Source organism: Rattus norvegicus, chromosome 3 (assembly GCF_036323735.1).
Source record: "Rattus norvegicus strain BN/NHsdMcwi chromosome 3, GRCr8, whole genome shotgun sequence".
In the NCBI taxonomy this organism is placed as follows: Eukaryota; Metazoa; Chordata; class Mammalia; order Rodentia; family Muridae; genus Rattus; species Rattus norvegicus.
In genome coordinates, this window is record NC_086021.1 from 187853427 (window position 1) to 187878272 (window position 24846).

At 53.3% G+C, this 24846-nt stretch overlaps 1 long non-coding RNA gene and 1 other non-coding gene across 3 annotated transcripts; one reads left to right on the forward strand and one right to left on the reverse strand.

Moving 5' to 3' along the window:
• Positions 1-3293: 3293 nt before the first annotated feature.
• LOC102552888 (uncharacterized) lies at positions 3294-8969 on the reverse strand. Of its 2 annotated transcripts, XR_005502877.2 has the most exons (5): positions 7969-8969; positions 6502-6785; positions 5333-5443; positions 4770-4878; positions 3294-4536 (listed from the first exon to the last, which is right to left on the reverse strand). It is a non-coding gene; the product is annotated as an uncharacterized LOC102552888 (long non-coding RNA). The 2 variants fall into 2 exon arrangements; XR_005502876.2 differs by lacking the exons at positions 3294-4536; positions 4770-4878 and having other exon boundaries at positions 4895-5443.
• A 2289-nt stretch (positions 8970-11258) lies between these two features.
• Positions 11259-11343, forward strand: Mir1b (microRNA 1b). The gene has a single exon (NR_128704.1). It is a non-coding gene; the product is annotated as a microRNA 1b (primary transcript).
• Positions 11344-24846: the final 13503 nt, after the last annotated feature.

Genomic DNA, 24846 nt, shown 5'->3' on the forward strand with positions numbered 1-24846 from the left:
ATTCATCGGTGGGAGGCTGGAGCTGACAAGCATAGAAACTCAAACTTGGAGGCTCCCTTGGGAGGGAGAGGCCCAGGCTAGGTGGGGGTGGGGGAGCTGAGACACTAGTGTGTTACACAATGCTTTCACAAGGAGCTGGGCGACAAACCCCCAGCCAGGCCAATGGCCCAGCCAGGGGTCTTTCAATGACAGCTCGGAAGGCCTGCAATCTGCCTTAGAGAATTCTCTGATCAGCAAGGCCGCTCCTTGTGTGGAGCTCAGGGAAAGGAAAGTTATCAGGAAATAGCCCCTGGAATTTTACCTCTTGAATTTTCCCAGAAGGGACCAGGTGGCTCGGTAAGTTCTGTCCTAAACATGGCTTCTGGACACTGTGATAACCGTGCCCAGGTCAAATCTCTTGACATGTGGCGGATCCCAACCCTGCAGGAGCAGGCGTGAGTGGGCTGCACCGGTTTGACACTCCATTGGCTCTCTGAGTCTTGAGGCTGTTGACCTGTCTTCCCCAGGTGAGGGGGGGAGCTCTGGTGGATAGGACCAGAAGGAAGGTGGGAATGGCAGCAAGGAGGTAGGCCAGGTACACAGTGAGGCAGGAAACTACCACAGGAAATTCCCCCTACCTTCCTGCCCTACCCATTTTGGTTACCTTCTTATGAACACCAGAACAGGAGGTGGCAGGGTCACAGAAAGGGGAGGGCAGGTCTTGAGGAATCTGGAGAACTGTACTCAGTAATGAAGAATGTACAAGTGATCTCTCTCTTCTTGGGAAAGACAAGACACGAGCCTGAGAGAATGCAGAGGCTCATGGGAGGCAGGATGCTGAGGGTCCCTACATGCACCTGCCTTCTAAGTTGATGCTTTATGCTAACCTGTGAAATGCTTTCCAGGGCTTAAGTCTACACAAGGAACCTCTCCCTGGAGTAGACCCAGAGGTTTCTTGTGGAGCCACAGAGACTCAGTGTACAACCTCAATGTCACTCCAAGGGCCTTGTCCTAAGGGCTTTCAGGGCTGGGAAGACCCTGTGCAAACTGGAAGTGGATGAAAGGGGCTCTGGCTTTGACCACAGTATGGCAAAGCAACCACTGAGTCAGGCTCTTCCTGGGAATGTGGCTGTTAGAAATGTGGCAGGCTCAGGCACATGGAGAAAGGTATCTGAGGTAGTATATGGATTGGTTTTCCGGTCCCTAACTGTGTGGGAAGTACATGGATTGCTTCCCAGAGAGGATATCAAGCCTTTTCTGGATTGAGTTGAGGACAGAGCTCATTAACACACCTGGGCTTTGTCACAACCTGGAGGTAGAACCAGGGAGACACTTTGGGAAGATGGGAACTTGTGGGTCTGCCTGGGAGTGGCCTGCGCCGGGCAAGGGCAGAGAGGAGGGCAGTCTGGATCGTAAGGCTGGAGGCCATGGGGATTTAGCAGCGGGCTCAGCAGGATGGGTAGTGATGAAGAAACAGCTCCTGAGCTGGGACCGAGAGACCCTTATAAGGTCTGTGGTGGAGTGGTGGCAGGGAACTGGGCCTGTTGCTGTGTCTGAGGAACCCAGCATGGCAGGCAGAGTGAGGTAACCCCGGCCAGGGAGTCTGTGTCCCCCCAGACTGAGCTGGGTGGCTGCTCTACATCAGGTTTTGGTGTGCCCTGCACCTCAGCAGAGTCTCTCCTAGGGAGAAACAACATTTGGGCAGAATTTTTAATAAACGGCAGAGATTTGCCTCTGATCTGTCCATCCACCCATTTGTCTATCTATCCATTCATCTGTCCATCTGTTGATTTATCTGTGCATCTATCCCCTCACTCATCCATTTATCCATCTATCTACCCACTTATCCATCCACTCACACAACCACCCATCTGTCCATCATCCTTCCATCCATCATCTATCCATTCATTCTTCCATCCATCCATCCATCATTCATTCATCTATTCATCCATCTACCCATCATCCATCCATCATCCACCCATCCATCATCCATTCACCCATCCACCATTCATCCATCATCTACCCATCCACCATCCATCCATCCATCCATCCATCCATCCATCCATCCATCCATCCATCCATCTATCCATTCTTCCATCCACTCAACCATCCACCCATCCACCCACCCACCCACCCATCCATCCATCCATCCATCCATCCATCCATCCATCCATCCATCCATTCATCCATCCATCCATTCATCCATTCATCCATCCACTGGCCTGTAACCCCCTAATCCTTGCCTGTGGGACCATCTAGACAGAAAAGCAGTCAGGGTCACTTGAGATAAGGAGCTCACCAGCAATCCTTCCTGCCCTTGTGTCTTTCATTGCCGGTAGAGTCATGCTGTGGTGAGTAGAAATCAATGTGCCATCTGACTGTCCTCCAGGATGACAGATAATAGGATGGGGGCCACAGGGAGGGAACTCCCTTTTCATCCCCAACATTGATCTCAACCCTGTTTCCATTCCTCCAAAATAGGAGAGACTGTGGCTCCGGGGTGCTTTGAAGCCTGGCTTACCCATTGCCTAAGGTCTTCTTCCAGGATGGTGGTATGCCCTTCACAGGAGGCTTTTAGTAGCTTATGGAAAAGCTGATTTTGAGCCCCACCATATAGCTGGTGGGGCTGGGGAGTGGGAGGTTTTGGAGATCTGCCTGGCTCCAGACTCACAGGGTCAATCTAGATCCTAGCCTCTACCTAGCCTGCAGCTCCTTCTCTAGAGGTTCTGAATGCTGACCTGGAGCTGCTGAGGTGTGGCAGGAGGCTAAATTGTTATCCCTTGGACTGGGTGTCCTGAAGCATCCTGCATCTGCTGAGGGGTGAGCTGTCACCATACTGAGTGGCGCATCCATCGCAGGAGACGGATTGCTCTCTGCTGACACTGAGGCAGTGAAATATGCCTTTCTTTACGAGCTGCCAGGGAGGTTTTCCCTCTGCCGTTAAGGGAGTGTGTGTGTGTGTGCGCGCGCGCGTGTGTTGATGCCTGTGGGTATTCCAGGTCTGGCAGTGGCAGCCTCCCAGGTGCAGTGGGGGCTGTGCGCTCCTGTAGCATGGTGAAGACGCCTCACGTTCATATGCAATCCTCTCGCCACTGCTCCACAGGCCACACTGGCATGCACAAGCCTTCCCCACTACAGTTGCTTCATGGCATGAGTGTACACCACAAATGCCAGCGTGGTGGTTAGCTGACACAGGGCAATTCTGCAGGCTCCATCTTCTGTTGGGACTCATAAGAGCTCTGTGAAGTTTGGCATGCTGAATGGATACGCACCAGGGACACCAATTTTAGCAGTAACATTAGGACCCTGATATACCTGCTTTAATTCCTGGCTTTTAATGACCAGCTGTCCATCCTGGACAGAACTGCATATGTGTAGTGTAGACACTGGCAGAGAGACATCACGGATTTGCATGAAGCCCAGGGTATCTTCTCACTGGCTTTGTTGCCTATGGAGCCAGTAGCCATACCCAAGTCATGCCAGGCCCAGGCTGGGACAGCACAGAGAGTTGGTCCATGGGCATAGCTATAGGATATGGGCAGGAGTATCCACCAAGTTGTTCCTTCCCCTTGGCCAGTGTCCTCCCCACCCCCGCCCAGGGACCATTTCCTCACACACCTTCCTGCCTGGCTCCCTTGGAATTCAGCGTAGAGCATGCTGGGTATTGCTGGTGAGGGCCCAAGAACACATGGAAGTTGATTCTACCATTTGTGCAGGCCACAGGGAGTCTCAGGGTGGGCCCTTGTGGACTCTACTCACTGGGAGGGTTTCTTGGAAAGTCACAAGGCAGAGTGAGTGTACTACCATTTCTGTTACACACAACCAGACATTTAGCCCTTGAGTGCTCAATGATTTTTTTTTTAAATAGGTTAGAAGTGCAGCCCAATGTCAGGTGACTCCCTCTGTAAGCTATAGGCGAGTCTATGCCTGTTGATTTCCAGCTTCTAGACCACTTAACCTTCCATTCCTGGCCCTTTCCTCCATCCAAAGTCAGTAGTAACAGGTACTTCCAAATCTCTAGTTATCCTTCCCTCTATAAGGATCCAGTGTCCAAGATGATCCGCCCAGAATTCCTTAAATTAACCCCGTCTGCCATGCAAGGTACTGTATTACCATGATCACATACCCAGAAAGGAGTAATTTAAGGAAGGGCTTCTGTTGACTTACAGTTTAAGGGGATGCAGTCCATCACGGTGATGGGCAATGGTGGGAGAAGCTCAAGGTAGGTTGATCACACGGCATCTGAGGTCAGAACGCAGAAAGGGATGAGCATTGGTTTCTAGCTTACTCTTTCTTTTTCAGCACATGTCCCATTCAAGCCTGCAGGATGCTTTGGCCCATTGTCATGTTGGGTCTTTCTACCTCAGTTAAGCCTCCTCAGAAATGCCCTTGCTGACACGCTCAGATGTGTGTGTCCACAGTGATTCTAACAAGCTGACAAGGAAGACTGACCCTCACACAGAGAGACATGGTCTGAGGTTCTGGGGTATTCTTGAGAAGGCGGGGTCAGGGGCAATCTTCTGTCCACTTCACAGCATGTTCCAGCTCTAGACAGGACTGAGTAGGGAAAGCGGGGTTTACTTATAGCATTTTGAAGAATGTCCCCAAGGAAGCTATAGCTAAGGCCCTTGAAGATCGGGGAACCCATGCCCAGGTCTAGGCAGTCCTGCCCAGGCATGGGGTCAGCGTGGAGAGAGGGTGGACTAGGCCTTCAGCTAGGTTTGTCTATTTTTCAGTTGAGGAGAAATTCCTGTAAGAGAAAGGCACCAAGCTGGGAGTGACATGCATACCTGTAATCCTAGTACTCTAGGGGTCCAGACAGGAGGGTCAAAAGTTCAAGGTCATCTTCAGGGACATGGCAGGCAAACTTGCTGGTAGCCCTGGGCTAAGTGAAACCGTCTTGAAACAAAACAAAGACAGAAGGGACCTTTTTTTTTTTTTTTTTTTTTTTTGAAGAGAGCATCCTTGGAAATGGCCATGGTACCCAATACCCATGCATCAGTCATCCCTGTCTCCCTCTGGATCATCTCATCACCTCCAGGAGACCTGCCTCTCATGAGTCATCCCCTCCCTGCCCACTCCTGTATCTTCCTACTCCGGGAGTTTCACATCCAGCACACTCTGTGTGTGGCCGCTTATGTTGGCTCCACATCCTAGTTTCAAGAGTCATGGCATGTAGCCGTGCTTTGGGTTTTATCACCAGATAATATACCATCCTCTCAGTGTATGTGTGGTTCCCTGGTCACTAGTGGATAGCACCTGGGATGTGCTGTTTATAGCATGGATGCTGCTGTAGGGACTTCTCAGACATGTGCCTAGGAGAGCAGTTGCCCGGGCTTAGTAAGATCTTAACTGTTGAAGAATCTTCTTATGTTCTGCAGTGGCCGTCACTGGTGTGGACTGCTCAGGGTTGGGAGTGAAGATATGGGGTTGGATGGGAACAGCGTCTCCTCAGTCTTGTTTCCTGGGGAAGAAATAAGAAGCATACACCACTCTTGAGAGCCATGTGTTCATGGTACAAGGACGAGATGGGTTCAAGCAAGTTACTTGCTTAGTCCCAATGCCAGTGGGTTTGGGGGGAGAACTATTGTCTACAACCCATGACAAGGGTGTTCTAGCTCCTGCTCCTTGGTGGAGGACAGGACTGGCTTGTCCAGGCTTTGTGGCTAGCCCCTGCTGAGGTATAAAATGTATGAAAAGCCTGTTCCGGAGAACTCACTGTGGGGAGCAGAGGATCTTGGGTGGCTTTACTTCACTGTGGGTAACCAAAGATTCCCCAGACATAGGCTAGTCTCTGTATGAACCCCACACAGCTGTGGGAAAACATCTTTGTATGTTTGCCTGAGCTGATGCATAGTGGGCACAAGACTCATCCAAATCCAAGTTGAACCCTCATGATTCTAGCCAGAGCCCCCAGCCCCACCATGCCCTGTCCTTGAGCCTGCTTGTTTAGTGATCGGTGGTTCAGTCAGGTTATTGAGTCATTCGTTCCCTCATCCATCCAGCATTCATTCACTTAATTCTCCAAGAACCCCAAAACCAGGTATTGAAAGTGGCAAAGGTAAACGTGTTGGGGATGACTGTTTTGGAGGACTTTCCGGCCGTCCACGCCGTCATGGGTACAATGCTTTTGCAGTTGTATTGACTCTGAGGCAGAGCCTTGCTATGTAGTTCCTGCTGGCTTGGTACTCGCCATAGCCCAGGCTGTCTTCAGACTCTCGGCAACTCCACTGCCTGAATGTTGGGGTTATGGGCTTGTGCTACCACACCTAACCACACGTAACCACAGTGTCCAGGGGACCTAAGTAACATGGCAGTCCTAGCCGAGCTTCTTGCTCCTGTGAGGAGGTGCCTAGCAGCCTTATAGGTAGACAGTGAGGCTCCAAGAGGCTAGAAGCTGAGCCCAGGGCTTCCCTCTGCAACTTTGTCATTTGGCGGTGTCCTGGGGTGGGGGGGATCTGGGGCAGCCCTGAGGCCTGTGAGCCTTGGGTACACTGGGTACACCCTCAGCTCTACACCCACCTGCAGCTCGGCCAGCAGTGCAGATGCTCCTCTCTGTTTCTCCTTCCTTGGTTGGGACACCGGTCACAACCAGCCTGGATAGTGACTTCATTTCTCTTGTGTGTGGTTTGGCTCTCTCATCCGCATGATGTGGCTTCTTCTCCATCTTGTAGCCTCTGCAGGCTGGTCTCTGTCAGTGTCCTTTCCTGTTGGGTGCCCAAGAGCTTTGGGGTGAAGCTGAAGGGGTGCCTTCCCCTCACCGTCTGTGAGTTGTCCCGGGAGGTCAGGCTACTCAGCTATGTCTCCTGGGAAGATATAAACAATCACACTCTCTCACATTAGCCAGCACAGAGAGGACACTTCTCTGAGTACAGGAGGAGGGAGGCTTCCGAATGGATTCTAAACAGCAGGAAGTCGTTGTATGCCTTTGTACCCTGCACAGGAACACTCATGTCCTCTGCGGAGCCCGAAGCTTCCACCAACAGTCCCAGAATCCTCTCGATTGTCTGTGGTCACTGTACTTGACAGTAGCAGGGTGGTAGAGACTTGCTCAATGTCACTTTGCTCAAAGGGGATAGTTGGCTAAAGCCCAGGCTGCTAGACTCGGAGTCCCAGCCCAGTGGAGCCATGTTCCCAAGCTATGTTCCTTATATAACCCAGGTGGGAGCAAAATGGAACCATTCCCATGTGTATTCACTTTTGTGGATAGGGGGGTTTTCTAGCCACACACCCTTGATGCCAGGGTCTGGAGGAGTTAGGACAACTGAGTTGGCCATATCTTTTGCCCAAGGTGACCTGCAATTCTCATGGCCTGGGGTTGGCTTAGGACCCTTAGGAAAATCGGTGGCTCTGTTGCCTCTTGACCCAACCCCACTTCTGAGCAAAGAGCTATCACTCTGGACACACTGAGGCCCTTGGCCAGATGGGTCTTTAGGAGACAAAGGCCAGGGAGCCACTCATCCCCCTCCCTAGGCCCCTATCTCCGGAGTAACTCCAGGCTCCCCAGGGCACTCCGAAGAATGAGTTGGTGTCGCCTCAGAGAGAGGCCAGTGCCCACTGGGCAGGAGGCACCTCTGTACCGGGCCTAGCTAAAAATAGCAGGGGGATTCGGACTGGGACAGCCGGTAGCAGGCTAGTCAGGGAGGGGCTGGGAGGGGGACAGGGCAACCCAGGACCTCTGTCAATGGTGCCGGGGCTCCCACCCTGTTCCCTGCTGCCTGGCCAGCCTCGGCCCAGCTGACAGGCTATTTTTTCCCCTGCTTGACTAAATATGGTCAGGGCGCACAGCCCGAGGGGGGCCACTTGGCCGGGCCGCGTGTTTGGGATGTTTGGCGGGGTATATAAGAACTACCAAGGTGAGGTCGCTCCTGATCCAAGGGCCCCTTGCCCCACCAGCGTTGGGTCAGACCATCCCGGTTCTGCCCTCCCCTCCCCCTGCATGCATGAATCTTGTTCTGTGGGGCTGCGTGCCTGTGTGAGCGTGCATACCCGCGGGGCCTTTCTCTTTTTCCTTTTTGTTCTGCTCTGACCTCTACCTGGTACCGGCAGGGCTGAGGAGGGTGCAGGAGCTTCCTGCAGCTTTGGCCGGGCAAGGTGTGCAGCTGGGCTCTGCCTCCTTAACTCTGCATCGGCTCTCTCTCTCTCTCTCTCTCTCTCTCTCTCTCTCTCTCTCTCTCTCTCTCTCTCTCTCTCTCTCCCACCCCTCCACTCCCCTCCCTCTTCTCTCTCTCTTTCCCTCTCCCTCTTCCTCCTTCTCTCTCAAGATTTCCCTGCTGCTAAGTCTGCGCTGCTGCAGGAGGGCTGGGGGAAGGGCAGGGGTGCGGAGTCGCGGTGTCTTCTTTCTCTCTCTGCCCCCCCTCCCCACCAAGTGCGGACGCAATGGGAGCTCCGGCCCGCCCCCACCCCTGCATTTGCGATTGGCTCCGGGAGGAGGTGGCTACCGCTGCCGCTGCTGCAGCATCTCCCGGGGAGCCGCGACCCTGCGCCCGCCGCCACCGCTGCCGCGGTCACCAGCCCAGCCCGAGGGGCGCCCAGGGCTCCCTGGTGAGTCCCTCTCAGCTGGCTGCTTCAGCTGCCCACCAGCTAGGAAAGCCCCTGAAAACTTATCGGCAGTGGTGGGGGTGTGCCCTCCGGTGAGGTGGGTGCTGTGGGTGCTGGTGCCGCGTGGCTCCGAGGGGGCGCCTGGAGTTTCTCCCAGCATCATCCACATTTGGAAAACTGCAGAGCCAGCAGCCGGCAGGGCTGGGAGGGTTGGGAGGGCGCGTCCAACCGGGATGCAGAACTTTGACATACGGCTTTTTGCAAGAAAGCAGCGCCCCTGGATGCTTGGTGGAGGGCAGGGTGGATGGCGTCCGCTGTTCTAGGGGGTTGGCACGGGAGCCGAGGAAAAAGATTAACCAGTTGAGTGCAACACCAGAGATTGTGGCTAAACTTACCTTGGAACTTGCCACTATGAGTGCGTTGCGGGTGGGGGATTTCTGAGGAGCGCTGACAAGGCTGTCATGGGCTGGGACTCCGGATTTCTGAAGCTCTCCCAGCCCTACCAGGATTAGATGTGTGCTGTGTCAGGCATCCAGGGGCTGGAGCTGGGGCTGACTAGTGCTGAGCTACTGTTCACAATGGGAGTGGGGCTCAGGACAAGGCCCCACCTCAGCTCTGCTTGCCATGGGGGTCTGCTTGGAGGTGGCTGACAACCCGTTTTCTGTCAAGGTGGGAAACTTTTTGAGAAGTGATTCTCGTTCATTTCTGAATGAGCAGCTCCTGAAGTGGGTTCAGACTGAATCAACCTCTGCTCTTTGGGTCCCCCCAACTCTCTGTTTGACATGTAGAGGCTATCATAGGAACACCGGGGAGTTGGGACAGAGGGCCGAGGCATCTGTTCTTAGAGTTCTCAGGCAGCCTAAGTGGGAGCTCAGCCACACCAGGGGTACCCCCAGAAGCTGGAAGCTGAGGCTAATGTACTAGTGCCCCTTTTATCCTTTTATCCTTGGCTGTGTGGAAATGAAATTTTAACAGTAACCACATGGGAAATGGGCACAGTTTCTGTCCCTTGCTCATTCCTGCTGCATGAGCGCCCTAATCCTCTCTCCACCCTGCCCAGCTACAGCTGCCACAACAGGGGGACCTCTGCATGCTGCAGGCTCTGCAGAGACAGGGCCCTCCCAGGAATGGGAGAGTCTGGATGCTCTCTGGGGTGTTTCCTCACAGGGACAGGGCTGGTCAGGTCATGCCAGAGACAGACATTGTCCTGCTGACACGGGAGAACTGAATGTTCTTTCAGGAGCTGGGACTGCCCTGCAGCCCCACACCAGGTCCAAGCCCAGCCAGACCCTCTGTTTCTGCACCGGCTCTCCTGCAGTGGGTGTCTTCAGCTCTTTCTGTAGGTAGCCGCCTGCAGGGACACCTGTTCCAGGGTTCCAGCACTTTACCTGCAGGCTCACCTTGGGTGATGGAGAGCCCCCAAGCATGTGAGTCTCTTCCTCCTCTTCCTCGCTTCCCTCCAGACTACCCCTTTCTCTTTCTTCTTTCTCTCAGTGTGAGAATGAGCTCCCTTTCCACTACGGAGAATCTAACTTGGAAGCCCTCCTGTCCACCTTTCTGTTTTTCAGATTCCTTTCTACCTCACTTTGGGTGTAGAGGTTGGTAGGGCAGAAGGGAGCCTCCACTTTACTTCCAGAGAGATCTCAAAAAATCAAGAGGAGAGACAAAATACAATTAAGTTTCCCAAGCATTTCCCTCGAACTTTTTTTCAAATTAGTCTGTACCTTTTTCAGAAGTTGGTACAGCAAGGGTCTTCAGGTCCAGGGGGACAGCCCCTTTGTTTAGCTACAAGCTATTAATTAGGGACTGATGGAAGTTGAACCAGGTGAGGGACAGGCCCTTTAGGGATGAGCTCCAGATTTTCATGGACTGGTTCCTTACGACCTTCTCAGGTGGCTGTGCTGCGTAGCAGGGGATGGCTGGCGTTGGTGACTGTAGGTCACCAGGAGGACAGAGGGTACAAAGGAGAGAAGAGAGAAGAGAGAAGGGGACCAAAGAAGGAGGTGGCTGGAATAGAAACTCCCTCACTGGCTTGGTCTCAACTCTCAGACCAGACTGAGCCCTGAAGAGCTGGCCAATGAGTAGGTCACCTCTTAGTAGCCCTTAGACACTGTGGGGACATGGTGTTCAAGATCACCATCTTTCTCCTTCACTTCAAAGAAAGAGGCACTGAGCCCTCCTCTTGGGGACTCTCATTTTGGGAAACAATTCATCAGGGTCCTGCCAGGGGAGCCATCGCCTGTCCAGGTAAGCCCCCTGATTCATTTCTGGAGACTCACGAAACTGCTTCCTCTCATCTGACCTCAGGGAGCTGGGCTATTTGCTCCCCAGGAAAAGGATGTGCCTGGTTCTTAGTCTGGGGTGCTGGTCCCTGGTGGCCCGAGGGTGGAGCTGCTCCTGAATTCTGTCTCCTTACCCCACCCTCACTGTCCTTGGTGGTGACAAGGTGGGCAGGAAGGAGAGGGAAGATGTTGGCAGAGTTGGATGCTATTTCTTGGAGTCTGGGATGTGACTTCCCTCTCTTGGGAAGAATGGGAGAGAACTCGTTCCATTGAGGGAGGTATGAACCACGGTGGGGGAGTAGGGGGGGGGGTTGAGACTTCCCAGCATGCCCTGTTTGCTTCCAGTCTTTACCAAGTGTGCACGTGTGGGAGAGACTGAGTCTCGGGAGACACCAAAGGGGGCCCAGCTTGTGTCGGGCCACTTCTCGGAGCCCCTTCCCTGTGCACCCTGAACTACCTGCTTGGGACACATACTTCTTTATATGCCCATATGGACCTGCTAAGCTATGGAATGTAAAGAAGTATGTATTTCAGGCTAGGAACTCTCTCGCCAGACTGAGGGGTGGCCCGTGCCTTGTGGGTGGCTGCTCAGGGCGGGCAGTGGACACAGGCAGGGCCTCGGGAGGCCGTCCGTCAGGGGGCTGGCGGTGTCCCTGTCCCTGTTGGCATTGTTCTGCCACTTTGCCTGTGTCAGCAGGTGGAAATGCTCGTCAGACATTAAATATTCAGTGTGCTGACTGCGGCAGAGGGAGGAGGCCCTCTGGCAGGCCTGGGGTCCCAAGCGGGGCCGGCAGGGTTGGTGGTCTGTGAGAGCTTGGCTTGGGAATGGAGTTGTAGTGGTCCTTGCTGTGCTCTGGAGGAGGCCTCTCCAGCAGAAAGGGGCGCAGAGCAGAGACTGCTCAGACCATTGGGAGAGGCAGCAAGTTCTAAAAGGTGGTGCTTGGTGGTGGTGGTGGTGGTGGGGCATGAAGGGAGGGGAGAGACTGTGATAGCCACATGGCAAAGGCTTTTGAGGGATGAGTCTCCTGCTGGCTCACAGGGCCTGGTGGGGAGGGGAGGTGGAGAACCCTGTGCAGACACTGCTGCCCCCCTGTGTGCTGATCATATCTGTTCGCTGACAATCTCAGTTTCAACTCTGCTCATGGGTACCCTGGCCACCCATGGTGATTAGGATAAAGGGAACTGAGGGTCTGAAACTGTCTCAGTCTGGGTTGGAGGAGCTGGCCCTGGGGGCCTGGGTCAGCAGCCCATCCGGGAACCCTGGCAGCCTAGGCTATTTCATTCCACCCGACTCAGGACCCATTCTGCCCCTGGTTGCTTTTATCAGAACCCCAGTGTCATTCCATCACACTTTCTCACCAAATTCAACCTGAGCCCTTCTTCCTGGGAAGGCTAGTCAAGTTTCTGCTGAACAGTCACAAGCGACCCAGGATCCCTGACCCGTCTGCTTTGCTAACAGCTGGTTTGGCCAGGAGAAAGGGATGGGTTAACAACCTTTGAGTCCCAGGAGTGGAGGGCAGGATCTTCCAAGCCCTTCCCACAGAGCTAATCCTGCTCAGGCAGATGCAGGGCAAAGGACTCCAGGTGCAGCAGAAAGCTGGCTGCCTGTGGGTAACATCTACCTGGCTTCAGTTCTGGGTCTTAGAGTAGCTGCTGCCTGTGATCTGGCTGGAGTCGTCCTCCTCACACAAGGGATCTCCTTCTCCACAGGCCAGGGGGCTCTTTGTCACATGCGTGTGAGAATGTGGGGATAGCTGTCAGTTGTCCCCGTGAGCTGTGTGTGTGTGGCAGGTACCTCCTTGTGTTTGTGAGCTGTGTGTGTGGCAGGTACCTCCTTGTGTTCGACACACCGGTGACCTTTGGCAGGAATGAGATTGTGGGGGTGGGGGCAGGGCCCCTCTGTCAGCTCCCAAGAGTTGGGGCTTGAGCAGTCAGGTGATTTGAGCAGCTGAGGCCAGGTTGAGGATCCTCAGACCAAACACCAGAGGCAAATCTGAGCCCACAGGTGGCTTCCTACCTGCGTGTTCTCGAGGAGGTGACTGTAATTGAAGGGCTAGAGGTCTCCATAGTCAAAGGGTCGGTTCCCAATTTTTTGAGTCTTCCTTCTGGAAGCTGCATTCTCTCCTGGCCTCTGTCTCCAGGTGCAGAGGGTGTGGCAGTGAGATAGCAGCCTTGCCCTTGCCTCTCCCCCCATTCTTGGTCACTAGACCCATCGCTGTCAGTGCTCCATAACCCCGGAAGGTCATCTATGCCCTACTCGATTCCAGCTCCGGCCACAGGGAAGTAAACAGCCGGTGTGCGGGCGCTGAAGCTGCCAGGGGCCACGGGCACACCACTGTCTTCCGCTAGATATGTCTGTCATACATTAAAGCTTTATTACAGGATGTGGTGCTTAAATAAAAGCCTTAGTGTTTTGGAATTAGGTTTGACTGAGCAGTAAAACTAGAGAGTTTGCAGGGAGTGATCCTCAGCCTCCTTGGTTATAAATCACCTCAGTGTTCTCTATTCACTGAGTTAAAACGAGAACCCCTGGATGGACACACACATGCACACGCACACACACACATGTCTACCCCCATCCCAAAGCTGTGTGAGGACCGATTCCCTGGACACTTGAGAAGGTGTGTGATTGCCATGTCTGCTGCATGGGTTTTCACAGGACCCCGAACCATCATGCTATGCGGTTGGCTAAGACAGTCTTCTGTGGTGTCTTAGGATTTTCACACGAAGGAGAGGTGAGGCGGGCTAGGCTGGGACAGGGATCCTCACATGGACTTTCCTAGTTTGGGTCCCATCCAGACAAGGAGCCAAAGGATTCTAAGAGGCAAAGGAGCCCAGATAAGGCCCACAGGGCACAAAGAGGACATGCCACTCCCTGGAACTCACCTAGCAGGTTGGGGACTCAGACACTGTAGGAAGAAGGCACGTGTTCCCTTTACTGAGTTCACTGAAACAGGGAGGCTTCCCTTGGAGCTCTTCAACTGCCAGATGCACATGAACGGAGGTCCTGGGGCCTGTGGTCTGGTGGGGGAGCAATAGGGTCACCCATCGTGGTTCTCCCAGGTTCAGGGGACCCAGCAAGCTGAATGTTCCAAGCTGTGGTTCATACCCGAAACTTAGGACCTGGGCAGTCTGCAGATTGGATTGAGCCACATGAGTGTCTGAGAGAAAGAGAGTATGTGTACATGTATGCATGTGTGCATGTGTGCATGTGTGCATTGCTTCTTCTTCTTCTTCTTCCTCCTCCCCCTCCTCCTCCTCCTCCTCCTCCTCCTCCTCCTCCTCCTCCTCCTTTCTGTCAGGTGGCCAAGTAAACTATGCCAGCTTCTCTAGAGGGGGCTCTGACTTTGACTTCAGCTAAATAAACAACGCCGTGCCTTGAGGGCGATAAAGCATTTTATAGCACAGGCATTTCAGAGCGTGCACCGGCCTGGTAAGGTGCAAGCAGGGTCCCTCAGCAATCTCATTTAGAACTGTTGACCTCATGTGAGGAATTAACTACTAGGTGTGGTTAGGTTGGCCGGGATGGGTCTTTCAGGTGTCATAGTCCAGGTCAAAGTTAACATTGTTAAGAGCTGCATCTCACTCCCCTGTCCTACCCCCAACACCAAAATGTTGTAACTTAAAAAAAAAAAAAAAAAAAAAAAAAAGGAAGGGACCTGAGTGATCTTCAGGGCCAGGGCACCAGGGCACGGTGATGAAGATGCTGGTGAGGAGGAAGGAGGGAGGTGTGTACGATTTCGTTAATGGCTGCCACCTTAGCAGAAAGGGTAGCCAGCCTTCTGCCGTGAGGTTTTGTGCTGACTCAGCAGCCATGCACTTTGGATTGCAGAAGGTCTGGCTGTCTGCAGTACAGTGCTGTCCCCTGCTCGATGTCCATGGCTAGGGCATCCTCCTTGGGGTTGGGCTGGAGTCGAGTTGAGTGTGATGTGAACCAATAGAGCTAGGGTGTAGGGTGAGGCTGGCTTTCTGAAGAAGCCCAGTTTTGTCCGCTGTCCTTACCTGGCCGCCAATCTCAGACCCCAGTGTCCCGGGTGAATCACACTTGGAAAGGGGCGGGCACGGCTTTGAGGCAGGGAGGGAAGCAAAGAGTACAGACAGTTCTCAGATATTCTCCTGGCTGCTCCTTCCTGGGCTCAGCTCCTGGCCGGCTACAGTTGGGTTTGGAAGGTCCTCTGAGGAGGTTGCTTGGTGTCCAGGGAGGAAAGTGTTCTTAGCACTTCCAGTTCGCAGCTGGCTGTGACCCTGGGAAGACTGGTGCTGCTGAGCACGTGGGAGGGGGAGCAGCTACAGCAGCTGGAGTGGTGCAGGCTGCTGCTGGATGCTGCAGTGCAGCTGCAGCTGCAGGCGTATGCAGGGCTGCGTGTCTCAAGGGCAGGGATGAGAGGCCACCCACTACAGATCTTCAGATCTGCAGGCAGGGTGGGATTTCCGTGAGCTGACCCCTGCAGTAGTTGTGAAGTCGGCTGGGTCTGCAGGTTTCCAGGGGGTCTTCGGAGGCTCTGGGGTAGGTCTGCTACCTTCTAGGTGGGACAGCCTCACAGGTCACAACTGTGGGTCATGGAAAGGGACAAAGGTGGTGGCACACAGGCCTTCCAGGCCTTCTCTGTCCACCTTCAGGGAGGGCATTGAAGAGGCCCTAATGTCAGTGCTGGGTGTAGAGGTTGTGGGCTGTTCCCTGGCCAAGAGCGTCCCCTACAAAGTGGTTGAAACTCTAGGGTCTCTTTCCCTGAGGCCAAACCAGGGGCCCAGTTAAGAATAGTGATTCCACACTGGTGCTGGTCAGATGACCCATCGGCAGGTACATGTATGTGCACAGGGAGAACAGATTCAGGGTAAACCGGACATTGAACCGGAGTATTTTTAACTTCAAGAAGGGGAGAGGGCAGTTGTCCTGGAACCTGTCCTGGGGGTTCCACAGGGACACGGTGAAGCTGAAGGACACTGGGGACAGATGTTCCACCTGGACCCTGCCCTCCTGGCAGCCCCATGAGCCCTCAATCATGCCCAGATATGGCCACAGGGCTGTGTCTCTCCAGTCTTGCCCATGTCATGACTGGTATAAATAACCTTCATTCTCAGCTGTCCTGTTGGAGACGGCTGGACCCGGGTGACTTGGGGCTGCAGAGACCCAGGAGTGGCCCCCACCCTCCATCAGCAGCTGCGGCCTGAGTGCAGCTCAGAGCTCTATTTCCATGTTTCTCCTCCTTGTGTGCCCCTTCTAGGCTGTTGAGTCCAAATGGGATCTGGCGGCTTCCTCTCAGCCCTTCTCAAGGGCACAGTGAGGTTTTTGCTCACCGAGGAGGGCAGAAGAGAAAGAGTCTCAGTTCTTGGAGGTGTAGGGGACACCCTGGTCCTATCACTGCAGACATAGTCCTGTGGCAGGTTTAGGCTGCTGCAAGGGTGTCCTGTGCACCCTGCTTTGGGATCCGCCAAGTTCACACCTTCGAGATTCCCCTTGTTGACCTCAGCATTGCTCTACTTTTTCCTCAGCTAATAAATTTCTAACAGTGGGGTTCATGTCACCAGACATCCTTGCATAAGGAGTAAAATGTTCATCTGGTACCCCTCGAAGGCAGAGGACAGTCTCATGTCTGAAGACAGTACCCTGTCCTGCTGTGCCTCTGCATTTTGGGATATCTTCCCAAACCATAGGGAGAGGAAGAATGGGATAGAGCTTAGAGAGCAGTACACACTGTCGTGCGTTACCTGGGTCTTCCACGGTGTCCCATGGAAAACCTCTGCGGCTTCATCTGACAGCCTGTCTGAATTCCAGGTCCTGAGCACTGGTAACTGCAGGATCTACCTGTGCAGGAGATGGGGTACAGTACACATATGGGACCCACCTTTCTTACCCACTTCAGGGCCTTTAACCAGACCCTGTGTTGGCAGGCCACTTTTTTTTCTTGTCTCTGGGTGCATCAGTCCTTCAGAACAGAAATTCTCCCTGACCTCCAGGTTCCATGATGGAGTTCTTATCCACAACTCTTTTCTTTGAATAGAATCAGTGATTAGTATAGTCCTAACTTTGAGATAATAGCACACACACACACACACACACACACACACACACTCACACATACACACACATACACACTCATGCACACACATATATACATTCATGCACACACATGCACACACATATATTCACTCACACACACTCACACACTCATACACACACTCACACATACACTACCACACACACACACTCACTCACACACATACAATCACACACACAACACACTCTCACAATACACACTCACACACATAGGCACACTCACTCACATATACACACATACCAAACACACTCACTCACACACACACACACACACACACACACACACACGTACTCACACACCATCTGTCTTTTGATTTTTGCAACACAGTCATGTGTCCCGTCCCTCCCCTGCCTCCTCTGCTTGGCCCCTGTTCTGCCGGTCTATTTCAGGTGGAATTTATCTCAGGAAGGGCCTCATCAATTTGCCGTGCTCCTTTGTTGACAAGTTTATTAAAAACCCAGGCAACTCTGGTATTAAACTTTTATCAGTGTTGAGAAAAAAAATACATTTTTCGAACAGACAGAAAAGTTATGGATTTGGGCTGAATGGGTCTTGGTGGTGTTTTGGCTGTGTCAGCACTGCTGATACAAAGAGACAGTGCTGTTTGTGGGGTAAGCGTTCCCTTTGCCTTTCAGTTATGGCTTTTTCTGGAGCTTGTCCCATGAGAGACTTGGTACCCTCAAACAGAACTTCCAGAGAATTCCTGAGCACCGTCCCTGGTCACACCGATTGGGCTGCCTGCAATTCTTTGCTATTTATCTTGATAACGAGCCACAATATGAAGTTAAGTATTAATTTTGTGGCAGAGCTGCTTGCCAATGGGCAATATCACTATGTAGAGAAATACTAGGTTATTGGTGCTTACATTTTACACGCCCCACAGAAAGAAAACACTGAAAGTATTAAGCAGGAGTTGGTGGCATTCTTTTGAGGTGAGAGTAGGGGCTGTGGGGTCAGGAACCTGCCGTACACTAGGGTGCTACCCCACTGCTAGTCCAACTGGTGATGCTGGTGTGGGAGGATGCAGGGCCCCCCACCAGGCTTCTACGTCCTCGAGAACCCTAGCTACAGGTTCTGTGGCCTCCGTGCAGTCGTTAGCTGCACGTGCGACTAGGCCCAGGTTGTCTAGGAGCAGGAGTATTTAGTATTGTTACCTCGAGAAGGATTCATCCTGCCTTCTGTGTTAGGACATGTCCCTGGAGGTGGCTGAGTATTTTCAGTTGCTGTTCCTGACATTCTGAGGTGAGGCTGAGGAGGCTCAGAGAAACCCTCCCACTGTCCTTGTTGGCCATATAGCCAGGGGTCACCTGTGGAGCCATGACGGACATAGAATGGCAGACCACGTAGGGCTGGCCTTCAGGTAGAAGGCCTGGTATTTACTGCCCCCAACACCTTTCATGTTGGGAAATGGAGCCCCCAAGAGGCCCACAGATTCCTCTGGTGTGCAGTGTTTGAGGAGCGTCTGAGGTCATTCTGAGTCTCAAAGGTCAGGCCTGGGGACAGACAGCTGGGAGAGCTTGCTACAGCTTCTGACACCTTGGGCTGCTGTCCTCTCTCCAAGCAGGGCCCAGAAGGGGTCTTGAACTCTTAGCAGATGCAGGATGATGCAAATGCCTCCTGGCGAGGTGGCAGCTTTGCTCAGTGTAATGAGCTCATAGAACCTTGAGGAGTGAGAGCGAGGTTAGCCCGCGTGCCAGGGACTGCGGGCGTTGAGCGCATGTCTGCGAGGGTTCCCTGCTCTGTCTTTATCTCCATCGCTCTTTGCTCCAATTATAACTAATTGAGTGCGTACTGCCTTTTCACGGCGTCTAATTTCCCATTGATTTTTACCAGGGCTGCTGGTGTTTTCAGCATCGAATGCTCATGTCTAGTATCCGTCGCTGCTTGAAAATGCTGAGTGTACTTCTCCCTCGAAGGACGACTCTATCGGCAGATGTTTTTAAGACATTTTAAAAAACTGTTTTGTCTGTAAAATGCAAAACAAAACAGAACCCCAACAACAACAACAACAACAACAAAAAACAAACAAAACAAACAAAACCCCCCACCCCAACAGCAGTTCACTTTGGAAACCTTATAAGGATAGGATTCCCGAAGAAGCCATGCCCACAGGCTTCGGACCAACCCTGCTATCTCAGCAGGTGCCGTGTACACCAGCCACATTGGGTATCTCTCTGCTAGGACGGGCGCCAAGGCTCTAGGTGGCCCTTCAGGGCTACTGTGCCCCCGCTGGCTGGTTTGCCTTCTAGGGTGGGCAGGGGCACACTGTGGTAATGCTGTCCTTTGCTACAATGAATCCAGCCTCTCATGTCTTGTGTCTGAGAGGGCGAGGCAGCTGGGCGAAGATGAGGATGTAGAAGAGCGCAGAACAGCCTGGGATAGAACAGTTTAGGGGTGACGTAAGTACCCATGCCTAGGAGGAGGCAGGTCTTATGGAGAAGTCACGGTCCCTTGAGGTTTTGGAGCTGTGTGATGCAAGCACATTTTTGTTGTTGAGAAAGAAAATAAAACAATACCCACAGGGAGTTCAGGGAGATCAGTTCATGTGGGGGAAATTCTCCAATCAGGCAACATTTGGACAGAAATAAGAGCCTTCACAGGGACCAAAGGGGATCACCAGCTCTATCTTCCGGTGACCCTGCTCCTTGGCAGAATGAAATTGTTCCTAAGGGATGGGCATGTGATGCCCCACTGGAGTAGGATTTGGGCTTGAAACATGAGGGCAGAGGTACCTGCAGTCCCCAACGTGGTAGCTAAGAGCCCAGGGCCAAGACTCAGGGCTAATTCTACCTCTTGTCAAGTCTTCCACTCCAGTAGTTATATTGACAGCATAGACAAAGGGATGAGTTGCCCAGCAGCGAGGTCTGAAACATTTTCCTTAAGGGCTGGTGGGGCAGGCTGGGAGACCGGTACCTGCCCTGTATAGGAGCAAGGAAAGGGGAGCCGTGTGCTGAACCAGAGGCTGGTGGCTGGGAGACCCTCGGTATCTGTGTGGGTTGAAAGGCAAAGAAAGGCATAGCCTACCCCTATGACTCCAGGGGGATATCAAGACATCCTTGGGGGGATCTTTCTGCATCAGGGATTCTTGGAAAAGGTCACTGTGAACACAGGCTGGAGTGGAGCTCGTAGAGGCTGAGGTTGTGGGGTTACCCAACAGTTCTCCGATGAGTAGTATTTGCTGAAGGTACGCATGTACACATGCATGCACACAGACAGACAGACAGACAGACAGACAGAAAGACAGCGAGACAGAGAGACAGCGAAACCGAGACAGACAGACACATATACAGAGACAAACAGACACAGAGAGAGACAAAGAGAAACAGAGACAGATCCACACACAGAGAGACAGAGATAGACACATATACAGAGACACATAGAGAGACAGAGATAGACACATATACAGAGACACACAGAGAGACAGAGATAGACACATATACAGAGACACATAGAGAGACAGAGAGAGACAGAGACACAGAGAGACACAGAGACAGAGAGAGACAGAGAGAGGACACCATGTCCCTGTGCTGCTGAGTTCATTCTCATCTCACACCCTTGTTCCGGTTTTCTGAGGGGAACGTGGACCTTCTGAGTCACCGAATATGAGCTGTGAGGTAAGAGGCTGGGAAGGCTGAAGGCTGAGGGTATAGACCCTGGGCCTTTCTGTCCCGCATCACCTCTTACACCACATAAACCAGTCTGTACTAGAATATTCCAGCTTCTGCCTCCCAAAGCCATGTGTGGTGTCTGACAGTCATTTACCTCCAAGGTCACTACAAGCCAGAGCTGTCTGCCCAGTCACGGGGCCCATGGCTAGCTGAGAGAAACAGGCCTACCTCTACACAGGAGAGAGCATCTGGGTGATGTGGGCAGAGTCAAGAGTGTAAAGTGTGAAGTCTTCGAGCCTCTATACGAGTCCGTAGGTCAGAGGCTCAATAGTCTTGGATCTAAAGGAGTGACCAGACGGGACTCAGGACAATGCTGGTAGATCTGTGGGTCCGTAGCAAGTAGGAGATGGAGGTTGTGGGTATAAGGACCAGGAACTGCTTTTCTCCTTCCCAGTGAGGTCCTGGGGTTACCATTCTGGGGCACATAGAGGGTCTTAATGTTCATGTGACCCGCTCACACCCAGACCCCGAAGACCTCCAAAGCCCTTGAGTTTGCATGGGTTCTCAGAGCAGGGAGAGCCTGGGACAGGACATCCATCTGACAGAGCCACCTTCTTCCTGGTTGAGTCACTCCTCCCAGTGGATCAGAAGCCAAATGCTTTGCTGAAGCTGGTAAAATGGAACCAAATCAGCTGTTGGATGGATTTGGTCCCCTTCAACCAGCTGTAGCTGTGCATTGATCACGCCGCGCCGCCCAGCCAGGACACGGCCACAACGAGGAGTCTTCAAGGGATGCGGCAAGGCCTCAGCAATGGTCAGCTCCAAGAAAGCCAGGTCACTTGCACCGCCTGGGACCCTGAGTGGCCCTGGGTTGGAACCCAGGCTCCTCCCCTTGTCTCCTCTGCAGGCAAGTTGAGCAGGAAGCTGTCACCTCTCCCCTAGCTGTGACGGACCCAACCCAGTCATTTGCCAAGAGGCTGTGAAAATAAATGTTCTTCTCACACCAGAGCTCTGCTGAAAAACTGAGTGCTGGGGTCCAGGCAGGTGGGGCTGGAGCACAAGGAACCCCTGATTTCCCCTTAAGTGAGTTCCACACCACCCCAGGCCCTCCAAGGCAGCGTGTCCTCCTTTTGCTAACGGCCAGAGGGACAGTGTGAGAATGTATGTCTTGTCACGGGGAGGCTGAGCTGGTAGCCACTCTCCAGAACACACGGTGGAACGGGATTTGCTGCTGAGAACCCCGCAAGGGACCGCTGATCCGGAGCCCTGCCAGAGCCCTGTGGCACAGGGGCCCATGGGAGGGTCGTTCTCGTGGGAAGCCGGACCAGCAGGTGTGTCTGCAGTGAGCCGAGGTGCCGGAAGTTGACTGCAGTGCAGACAGTGTGCCTCTGCTTGGACCCTTATGGACTCAGTGCTTCTCAGGCAGGGTCCTGCATGAGGCTGGGGTTGCTGATCCTCTAAATAACATGCCTGCCAGGAGCGAACCTCGGCCCCTCCCCAGAGTGGCAGGGACAGGGTTGCTTAGCTCAGGGGCTGTGGCTGTTAGCCTGAGGTAGTTGAGGTGTGAGGACGGAGGCCTGAGAGGAGGAGAGAAGTGTGGCCGCACAGACAGAAGATGTTCAGCCCAACCCTGCCTGTGGGCCAGCACCCAGCTTTGCCATCTGCCTCAACAAACGTCCCCATCTCCTTTCTACCCTGATTCTGCACAGAGCCGGCTGGCAGCTCTCTTCCCATGAAAGTTTATCCCTTAGAGGGACAGGAAGCTAGGGGCTGTCGGAGGGCAAGGCAGGAAATGCCAGGCAGTCTTTATTGGGGTCCCTGAGTCCTTTATACCTGGTAGTGGGGTTGGTAACTTTCCTGTGACCTGCCTCCACCCGAAACCCCCAGGAACATGCTGGTAGAGTCCTTGTGAGATCTTTTGCAAACGGCTACCGGGTGAATTGAGCCCAGGCCTGCCCCAGCAGGGAGACTGGTAAATCTCCACCCCCAAACGGAAGATCTGGTAGGAAACCAATGTCCGCCTTGGTCTGCTGTGCCTCCATTCCCATCCAAGAGCAGGGACCGGAATAGTTTCGATGTCCTGTCAAATATCCCGCCTGAGTGAGGACTAAGGCCGCACCCACCACTATGAACAGTGGGCCTCACTCTTTTCAAACAAGCACTGAGCCACGCCCACTAGACCATACTTCTGTGGGTACCAGAGCACACCCACTGTGAGTGCTGGGTCACATACATCACCGTGAACACGGGGCTGCACAGGCAGTGGGTCTTACCCACTGTGAATGCTGGGTCACACTGGGGATGAGCGCCGAGCTTCATCTAGCATAAGCCCTGGGTCGCCCCACCATGAGCACTGGAACCAGACCAAGAGCTGCCCAGACCAGATATATCGTGGACATGCTTGTTCTGGGGCCCTTCAGCCCAAGCATTGCCACTTAACATAGGGCCCCCCTAAACCCCCACAAAATGCACCTCCTTCCTGGGCAGTCAATCTAGATTTGGGCCAAACATTTCCTGACAGGGCTCGTCTCCAAGATGGGTGCATACTGGGAACAGGGGCCCAGCCTGAAAAAAGGCACGTTTGGAGTCTAGGGACAGAGATGTGGACAGTGCAGTCTTGTCTCATCCAGGGCCAATTCGTATGCAAACATCACCAGCAGAGCCAGGCAGGACCCACCCAGCAAGCATCCTGTGCTTAGAGAGGTGAGATGCCTTGGGGGTCACAGCCAGTCCTGGCCAGCTCAGAGTGGATTGGAATGCCTGATGTCTAACCTGTGATCTGGGTCTCCCATGTGGGAGGAGAGAACCTGGCTACACCTGTGGGCCCAGTTACTTATGCTTGGGGGAGGGGCACTATCTTCACTGTTTTGCTGAATAAGCAAATATCTAGCTAGGAGGGAGACCCTGGAGCATCTCACCATAGGGATTGCTGGAAAGGGTTCAGGCGGGAAGGGAACCCCATACTGTGAGGCAGCTTGGCACTCCTTAATGCTCCAGGCTCTAGCTTTTCTTCTCCCCAGGAAGGGACCAGAGTGTGGGTACTGGGAGAGCAGCTGGCGCCATGGGTAATGATACCCATGGCAATGACACCCGCAGACAGAGAGTTGACCCCACTCCCAGTGTTGGTGCAAGGCCTGGACCAGCCTGAAATACCTCAGGCCCCACTAGGAATTCATATTCCAGTCCCTGTTGCCCCTTGAGTCTGACCTTACAGGACAGGAGGCCAAGAGCTCCCTTCCAGCCTATGTGAGGTGATGCCAGGACTGGCTTGCCTTTTGCAGCTAGCTGCCCCACTCCGTGCCTCTGCAGAGTTATGACGCTGGTCTCACAGCCGTGCTTCTGAAATTCTCGCTGTGGTGCTGAGTCCCTGACACTGTCTCCAGGTCTTTGATTTTATCAGTTCTTCCCCCCCCCCCCCCAATCATCCTTAAACTTCAAGGGACAGAGTGCAGACTTGTGGGTGAATTTTTCTCTCCGAATCCCTTCTTGGCCCTAGTCATGTACACACATATGTGTATATGTGCACACACCCACACAGTCCGTGCCTCTGGTTCTGTGCCCCGCCTGGGTTATGAGAAGTTCTGATCATTTTGGACCAAGGTCCTCAAGTTTATGAATGACCCAAACAACACTGTCCTCTCAAGGTCCTCAAATTTATGAATGAACACAAACAACATTGTCCTGCTGTCCATAATTGCTCCTGTCCTAAGCCCCCTTGAATGGCATTCTTCAAGCCTCGTTGGTTCTGAGACTTGCCTGGTGTTCCTGTTGTCCGACTATGGCCTGACTGACATCATTCTGATTTCTGAAAGCTCGAGATGACATCAGGGCCTGGCCGGGCCTCCCATTCTTCATGGCCCTTTGGGGAGCCGATCCCCACTGCATACTCTCCGATCTATGTTTGTCTTACCATCTGTCTTAGCTAGAGTTTTACTGCTGTGAACAGACACCATGACCAAGGCAGCAGGTCTAACTGGGGCTGGCTTACAGCTTCAGAGGTTCAGTCCATTATCATCAACGTGGGAGCATGGCAGCATCCAGGCAGGCACGATGTAGGAGGAGCTGAGAGTTTTATACCTTGTTCCAAAGGTGAACAGGAGAAGGCTTCCAGAGAACTGGATGAGGGTCTTAAAGCCACACCCACAAAGACACACCTCCTCCAACAAGGCCATGCCCACTCAAACCAGACCACACCTCCTAGTAATGCCACCCCCTGGGCCAAGCAGATTCAAACTATCACATTACCTCTGCCCCAGTTCTCAGGTGTTCTCAGCTTCCTGATCATGACCCTTGCAAGTGACAACTGTGTCCCGGGTCATGGAGTCACATGTCAGGGCCTCTCAGATCCCCTCCTTCATGCCTGGTCCTTGAGGTGAG